This window comes from Amia ocellicauda, chromosome 6 (genome assembly GCF_036373705.1).
Source record: "Amia ocellicauda isolate fAmiCal2 chromosome 6, fAmiCal2.hap1, whole genome shotgun sequence".
Classification (NCBI taxonomy): domain Eukaryota; kingdom Metazoa; phylum Chordata; class Actinopteri; order Amiiformes; family Amiidae; genus Amia; species Amia ocellicauda.
This window is the reverse complement of record NC_089855.1, coordinates 49,731,804-49,739,023: the sequence shown is the minus strand read 5'-3', so window position 1 is coordinate 49,739,023 and position 7,220 is coordinate 49,731,804. Positions and strand designations below refer to the sequence as shown.

At 45.8% G+C, this 7,220-nt stretch overlaps 4 non-coding genes across 4 annotated transcripts; 2 read left to right on the top strand and 2 right to left on the bottom strand.

The window, feature by feature from the left end:
- Positions 1-3,812: 3,812 nt before the first annotated feature.
- trnae-cuc (transfer RNA glutamic acid (anticodon CUC)) lies at positions 3,813-3,884 on the bottom strand. Its single transcript has one exon. It is a non-coding gene; the product is annotated as a tRNA-Glu (tRNA).
- Positions 3,885-4,019: 135 nt separating this feature from the next.
- Positions 4,020-4,091, top strand: trnaq-cug (transfer RNA glutamine (anticodon CUG)). The gene has a single exon. It is a non-coding gene; the product is annotated as a tRNA-Gln (tRNA).
- A 2,530-nt stretch (positions 4,092-6,621) lies between these two features.
- On the bottom strand, positions 6,622-6,693 carry trnae-cuc (transfer RNA glutamic acid (anticodon CUC)). The gene has a single exon. It is a non-coding gene; the product is annotated as a tRNA-Glu (tRNA).
- A 135-nt stretch (positions 6,694-6,828) lies between these two features.
- trnaq-cug (transfer RNA glutamine (anticodon CUG)) lies at positions 6,829-6,900 on the top strand. The gene has a single exon. It is a non-coding gene; the product is annotated as a tRNA-Gln (tRNA).
- The last annotated feature ends 320 nt before the right edge of the window (positions 6,901-7,220 follow it).

The window sequence follows — 7,220 nt, the reverse complement described above, 5'->3', positions numbered from 1 at the left end:
ACTTCCCACGACCCCCTTAGATCTATAGATTTTCCAAATTGTACCGTGTAACTGGATATTTCATTTTTAGGGTATATATCGAGAGAGGCGTTACTGGGTAGAGTCACGTAGAAGCCTCCTGATTCCATCTTGAGTATCGAAAGTAATGACCCCATCACACCAGCGGGCATGTTGTTATAAGGCTTGAATATCACAAACCTGTTGTTCCAGGACCCAACTATTGAACTTTTCAGGCCATCCAAGCCATTTCACCGACACATATTTTTTCCGGTTCTGGGTTTTCTCAGCTAATATCTTTTCAACTCTGTATACAATGTCTTTACCCACAATAATTTTTTGTAACTCGGCTTCGTAAAACGTTCCTTCTATATCCTCCCCGTCATAGTCTTTTAACCGGTACACGGGGGGGTCTCTAGCCACCTGTTCGGTAACTGTAAAATATTCGTCAGAAAATGTTTGTTCATAACCTTTGGCAAAAGTACTCCTTAGCTTTGAAACGCGAACCACATCACCGATGTTGAACTTATAAGTAGTTTTCCCCTTCTTAATAAATGGGCCGTATAATTTTTTATAGACCTTAAAAGAATTACTTTGATCAACATCTATAGGCTTCATTTTAATACTGGCGTGATACCCTTGGTTGTAAGCATCGATAAAATCCTGAACTTTATCAAAATACTTGAACGTGTTGACCGCTGTAAAATATCTCCACATTTTGGTCTTTATGGTGCGGTTAAACCTCTCCACCACCGATGCCTTAAGCTCATTACCGGTGGTGAAATGATGTATTTTGTGTCTCTTCAGTAGATTCTGAAATTCTCTGTTGAGAAACTCTTTTCCTTTATCAGTCTGCAGTTTTTTAGGACATCGTCCCTGGGACAATATATCCTCAAAGGCCCTTGTCACCGCCCGACCTGTTTTATTATGTAGAATGCGAGCCCAGGCATATTTTGATAACACATCGATACACATCAACATAAATTTGTGACCATTGTTATGTTTTGATAAATTTGACATATCGACTAGATCCATTTGCCATTGTGAGTCTATGTCAGTTGCATATACACGGTTTCTTTTAAAGTTAATCCTGAGAGGTTTATGTAAGGTATAGGCGTCTTGTTCCCGTAACCATTCTGAAACAACCACATCATTAACCTTCACGCCGGCCTCAGCGAGTCCTCTTTGAAAACCCTTCTTACCCGCCAAACCCCCAATCTTGGCTGGGTTGTAGTATAGTTCATGCATTTGGGGAGCTTGCCGAGTCATTCTGCCAAATAAACACACAGACCCACACTATGCGCAAAGTTTTTATACAAGGTTTTTTATTCAACTTCAGGAGAGCAGATACCCCTTTTTAGACATTTGAGAAAAGTATAACATACACAACAATTTTTTCTACGGTCCAGACAAAAAGAAATCAGATGATTGGTTACTTGATCTATATCAACAAATACCTGTTTCTTTATCTTGTAGGCACACACCTCAGTTACATATGTAAATAAAACAACAATATGACCTATTTTAAAAGTAAACAGAGGGGTATTAAACATGCTCAGTAAAAGGTCATACAGATGTTGATGAAATGGCCTAATATCATTCTTGGCCCCCTTGAGCGCTTCATCCCAGTGTTCGTACCCCCCGGTCTTTGTTACAGCAACCATTAACTTTTCCAGGTTTGAAAGTTGATCCTCATCGATGGTTAAATCTGTAGAGAAAAGGCTCGCGTTGGCTACTTTTCTGTCAAGCACATGGTGTAATAGCGCTCTCAGGTTAGCTGCAGAGTGTTGATGACAGAACCAGTTGCAGCAGCAGTCCAGAACATTCCCCATGTTCAAAGTCCCTTAGTTCAGGTCAGAGTCTGAATCAGTGGCGTAGATGTCGAATTCTTCGTCGCTGCCCCCAGCTTTAACTTCTTTACGGAAGAAATAAGCTTTTAGCTTGCCAGCGGTTTTTCTACTTGGCTCATCCAGGTCATTGAGCAGCTGCCCAAGTTTCTCTATTATAAACGGCTCCTTTTTCAGCTCCAGCAAAATCTCATCTATGATTTTCTGGACTTGTCCAGCAGTGACATGTATGTGGGAGTAAGACAGAGCCTTGATTAGTGCCGGTTTCAGCCACGGTTTGTTCAGTCTTCTGTAAAACACGTTGAAATAGAACAGGAAATAGTAACGGTCTGGTTCAAACAAACAACTGTGTCTCAACTGACTGGGGTGATTCACTTCACACCCCCGACAGACTTCTTTCAGAGCTCGGTCGATGAGAGCACTCAGAATATACACCAGGGTGCTTTTAACCACTCTGCTTACTTGGACACCTACCCCGGGCATAAATCCTGCGTCTTCATCACGCCCCCGAGACCGTCCGATGCTCATTGGGTCGCCTGGTGGTTTGTGGGGTGTTTCTACATCCATTGGACTGACCCCCTCCTGAGACGCACAGACGGTAGACAGTTCGGCAAAATCGAGGCCCTCCATGAGCTCCAGAGGCTGGGGATCCCCGAGACTCATTTGGACATCCATCGCTCCGCATGTTGTTTCGTCCTGAGGGACCGGGGTCTGAGGTCTTGGAGGGTAACCGCAGTCAGAGGGTTCCGGAGTGTATACAAAATCTGGGGAATAGAACCAGGGGTGATCCCGGGTTTGAAGAGGCCTGTAGAGCCTGTCGATGTCCGCAGCTTTCGGGTAAGACATTCTCTTTAATTTTAAACCATGAATGAATTGTTGCGCCTTTTATCCTATCTCTTCACTACGTCACGACACACCGCCCTCTTAGAAGAGAGTAGACCCTGAGCCGTCAGACCCCCCTCCAACCCCCCACAGGTCGTCTGTTTTATCATCGTCGTCGTCATTCAAGGGGGATATATAATCCATAATCCAGCATATTCTCCTTCTAACAGAATCCAGTTGTGAACATTTGGTCAAGATGTCAAAACCATCATTTATACAGTTTATGACCTCCTTCAAGAACGGCCAGTCCACGGCGTCAAACATAATTTCAGTAACCTGTTTTTCTGGATCCTCCACAACCCCTTCAATAGGGTTTGTAATCAGGGTACTGCTAAACAAAACCTTACGATCAGTAGTTAGAGATAGACTCTTCACCACTGTACCGTAGTTCTGCAAGCTTTCCCATTCACACCTTTCAAAACTCTGAGTCGGAGACTCCGTTTCGCCTTCTCTTGGACCCTCTTGCAAGCCTTCTAGAGTCTTATCCACAAGCCCCAGGTCTCTCCATGCCATCACCTTCAACCAGTCCTCAAAAGAGTATTCAATCACCGTCTCAAAAGGTTCCAACGTACCCTCCTTCTCTCCCAAAGCAAAAAGCTCCACTCCAACATAGCTGGGATCCCTTTTAAAGCGGTAACCCCGTCGACCCCCCCAGAACAACACCCAGGAGCGTTCAATCTTCAAATTGGTGAGTACAGGAACCCTTGCCCGGGATTGTTTCTTGCGGGGTTTCATGTTGATGTCGCTGGACATGTTGAAGAAGCGGGATGTTTCAGATGCTGAGAATTAAAGAGGTATTGCCTAAAAGCAGCGCGGGGTCTTAAATAGAGAGGAGAGTTTCGGGGCGTTGCCTTCAGGGGGGGGGGGGGTCTTTATGGGTGGCCTTGTTGTTCAGGGTTTTAGGGGTGTACACTTTCTGACGAATATGACGTAGGAATAATTAAGGAAATAACTCTAAAATCACGCCCCCCAATTATGACGTAGGAATATTAATAAGCTTAGGGCATACGTCATAACAAAATAGGCCGCGCCCAAAAAACCCTACTATCTACTCACAGGTCCCAGGGGAAGAGCAACAGATCCACCTTCCCTGACCGGGAATCGAACCCTGGCCGCGGCGGTGAGAGCGCCGAATCCTGACCACTAGACCACCAGGGACGGCTCCGGAAGTGACCCGCCACACGCAGCACTCTGGGCGCAACTTGGCTCACTCTGGACTTGGCCGTGCGACAGAGCGAGACGTGTGCGTAGAGCAGAAACCTTCGTCACGGGCAAGCGGTGGGCAGCCGGCTTGGTTCCATGGTGTAATGGTTAGCACTCTGTACTCTGAATCCAGCGATCCGAGTTCAAGTCTCGGTGGGACCTGGGGCCCTTGGCAGGGGCAGCGGCGGTGAAGCGGTGGTCTCCCTGCGTGAGGGCCTGTGTCTGCGAATAAGGCCTGTTTATGTTCCCTCTTGGGAGGCTTGGAGACGAATTGGCGAAAACTCCGGGTCGGCCTGGTGCGTTCATCTTCCTGGTGGTGACCGCATGGCTTAACGGAGAAGAAGGTGCCTGTGTTGACAGATTACAGATAGATTATTTCCCTTCTTGGAAATCATCGTTAAAGCGAAAAGGAACTTTGTAAACCAGCTAGCTTGGAAGCAACCACGTCAGGGCATTCTTTCAGTGAGACCTCGGTTTTTTACAAGCACGAGTGAAGCTTTAAAAGAAAATGACATAGAATGTTTGCGGCCGTTCATCCAATCAAAAGGTGCAAGCCCGAGTCCGATTGCGGTCTGTCTTCCCAGAACTCAATTTCTGTAATAATTGGACGCAGACACCAATTCCAAAGATATAAATTGTCAAATGTATTCAAAACAAAGACTAAATGTAGCACTACACTAATTATACAAAAGGGAAAAACGAATTACAATTCAACTCTAGATCAACAAATCGAAGACAAATCACTTCCGTGACCAAATCAAAGACCATGGGATCACATATGATAACACAAATCGTTAAACAAAAAAGGTTATAAACACATTGACTACAATACCGGTTAGTAAGACGAAGGTGAGTCTCTCGTTAGTATTATTAGTCAGACATTAAATAACTACGCAGGTTAGTATTTATGTCAGGTAACTTCTCGTTATATATATATCAGTCTCATTCACGTTTAGGTGCCGAGAAAGATCCTATCATTACTTGTTACCACAATTTCCCTTAACTGATTATTATTCAATGATTAAGGATAGGCAGGGCCACCAATAATCTAATGTCTATTAACTTGTGTCAATTTCAGACTAAACAGTTAAACAGGAATGAGAAGATATTTCTCGGCGTTGACAGATTTTATTTCTAAAATTATCAACAAAACAGTTTAATGCAACACACATTTATATTTAAGAAAACTAAATGATATTACACATTCTAGAGTTATAAATCACAGATTAACATTTCTAATTGATTTCTCAAATGTCATGAATCATGAACTCCAAACTGTTAAACTTATCTGAACTTCGTCGCAGAGAGGCCTCTCTGGCTTCGGGCTCAGATAACAGCACACGGCACGAGGTCCGTGTGGTTTGGAACAAAGGCAGTCCGGTTCGGCTTTGTCCAAGAACTTCCACTCAGTCGATACACCTGGAAGTTGGGGTTTCGCGAAAGTAGAGTCGTTTCCAAACAGATTTTCCACTGGTTTGAAGGCTCCAAGGTTGTGCACAGAAACTTCTTGGCAAGCAGGGTCTCTCACCGTACTTATTTGAAGACAAAGTCTTTGAGGAAAGCAGGGCCGTGTTTGTTCCAAGGGTCAAGTTTCTTAAGACTCAAATAGCTATTTAAATGACTGACACTTTCGTATACAGTCGACTTAGTCAATTGTCCAGCTGTAAAACTCCACTGATCAGGTGGGCACAGGCGGGCAGCGCAGTCTGTAAAGTTCTTTATTTAATAAAGTCCTTTAAAAGAATTCTTCGTACAGCTCAATCTCCTTCTCCCAGTTTAACTCTTCTGTTGCCGGCAAAGACTTAGTTGGTTTCTGGTTCCGGTTCTGGCAACAGAGCTACAGGTTGAGCTGTGGCAGCGAGTTACTGGTTCAGGTGAGAGAGAGCGAGAAAGACTGTCCGCTGTTCCTTATAGTCTGTCAGATCAAGAGGTGATTGGTTCTTGAGTTTTTAAGATTGGATTTCGGTTTCAGCCCCCAGTGTCCTATTGGAGGGGGGCTTGATTTATGACTGATGTCAATCCATGCCATCTTTTGGAAATGCCGGTTGGCCTGGGTTCGTAGCTCTATGTCGGGATTTCGGCTCTCGTCCACTTCAAAGAGTTTTTATCACCTACAGGCCCCTTTCTCCAGACATCTCATAGCAGAATTCCAAACTATTTGGCCTCTTCTTGGTGCCATCCTCCCCAAAACTGTCACTTTGATGCAAACCACTTCCAAGCTGATGAGCTAAGGGAATCTGATAACTTTGGGGGGGAGAGGTTTTCTTTAGATCAGTGCTTCAGCTCAGAGCCCAAATGCTCTTATCCAAATACACCCAACATAACGCTACAATGCTAAGCGAGCGCTCTACCACGTGAGCTAATCCTCAGGGCTCTCGGTGAGGCCGACCCCCACTTCTTCAGTCTTTAAGTGGCACGTCGCGAGTAAGTCCTTTCCTGCGCTTCAGGCAAGCTTGCAGCCAACTGCGGACGACTTTCCTTCCTCGGTGGCAGCCATCGTGCCGCAATAGAAAAGGATTGTCATGAGCAAAACTTTCAAAGTGACCGAAAAGATCACGGCCCGTCGTGTGATGTGATTTACATGAGCTCCAGAAACGTTCATGGACATATGTATATAAGTAAGGATTAAATCACAGATAGAGAGAGAGAAAACACACCATACAGGTCCTAGGGGAAGAGCAACAGATCCACCTTCCCTGACCGGGAATCGAAGCCGGGCCGCAGCGGTGAGAGCGCCGAATCCTGACCACTAGACCACCAGGGACGGCTCCGGAAGTGACCCGCCACACGCAGCACTCTGGGCGCAACTTGGCTCACTCTGGACTTGGCCGTGCGACAGAGCGAGACGTGTGCGTAGAGCAGAAACCTTCATCACGGGCAAGAGGTGGGCAGCGGGCTTGGTTCCATGGTGTAATGGTTAGCACTCTGGACTCTGAATCCAGCGATCCGAGTTCAAGTCTCGGTGGGACCTTGGGCCCTTGGCAGAGGCAGCGGCGGTGAAGCGGTGGTCTCCCTGTGTGAGGGCCTGTGTCTGCGAATAAGGCCTGTTTATGTTCCCTCTTGGGAGGCTTGGAGACGAATTGGCGAAAACTCCGGGTCGGCCTGGTGCGTTCATCTTCCTGGTGGTGACCGCGTGGCTTAATAGAGAAGAAGGTGCCTGTGTTGACAGATTACAGATAGATTATTTCCCTTCTTGGAAATCATCGTTAAAGCGAAAAGGAACTTTGTAAACCAGCTAGCTTGGAAGCAACCACGTCAGGGCATTCTTTCAGTGAGACCTCGGTTTTTTAC